This window comes from Enhydra lutris, unplaced genomic scaffold (assembly GCF_002288905.1).
Source record: "Enhydra lutris kenyoni isolate GAN:26980312 unplaced genomic scaffold, ASM228890v2 scaffoldscaffold22, whole genome shotgun sequence".
In the NCBI taxonomy this organism is placed as follows: domain Eukaryota; kingdom Metazoa; phylum Chordata; class Mammalia; order Carnivora; family Mustelidae; genus Enhydra; species Enhydra lutris.
In genome coordinates this window covers 12,910,111-12,910,437 of record NW_019154106.1, presented here as the reverse complement: position 1 = coordinate 12,910,437, position 327 = coordinate 12,910,111, and the positions used below count along the sequence as shown (strand labels likewise).

The 327-nt window shown below is 38.5% G+C and overlaps 1 protein-coding gene across 1 annotated transcript in view; it reads left to right on the top strand.

The window, feature by feature from the left end:
- The window catches only part of LOC111149541 (cleavage and polyadenylation factor I subunit 1), a 10,800-nt gene that overhangs the window by 2,685 nt on the left and 7,788 nt on the right, over window positions 1-327 (top strand). The gene's annotated exons all lie outside the window — the stretch shown is intronic.

The window sequence follows — 327 nt, the reverse complement described above, 5'->3', positions numbered from 1 at the left end:
AAAGCTCAAATGTGGAAAATTTTAATAAATATTTTTGCCATATCACAGAAGGTGGTATAATTTTTTTAAATGTTGTTTTTTCTCCTTAAGCAAGATGGAAGTATTCTTGGAAGGAGTTATTGCTAAATCCTTAGAGGAGAGGAAAGCCAAGAGCCCACCTATGAGCCAAGCAGGTGAATTTTTTTTTTAATTAATTTTTTTTTAAGATTTTATTTATTTATTTGTGAGAGAGAGAGAGAGAGAGAGAGAGAGAGCATGAGCACAGGCAGACAGAGTGGTAGGCAGAGGCAGAGGGAGAAGCAGGCTCCCCGCTGAGCAAGGAGCCCC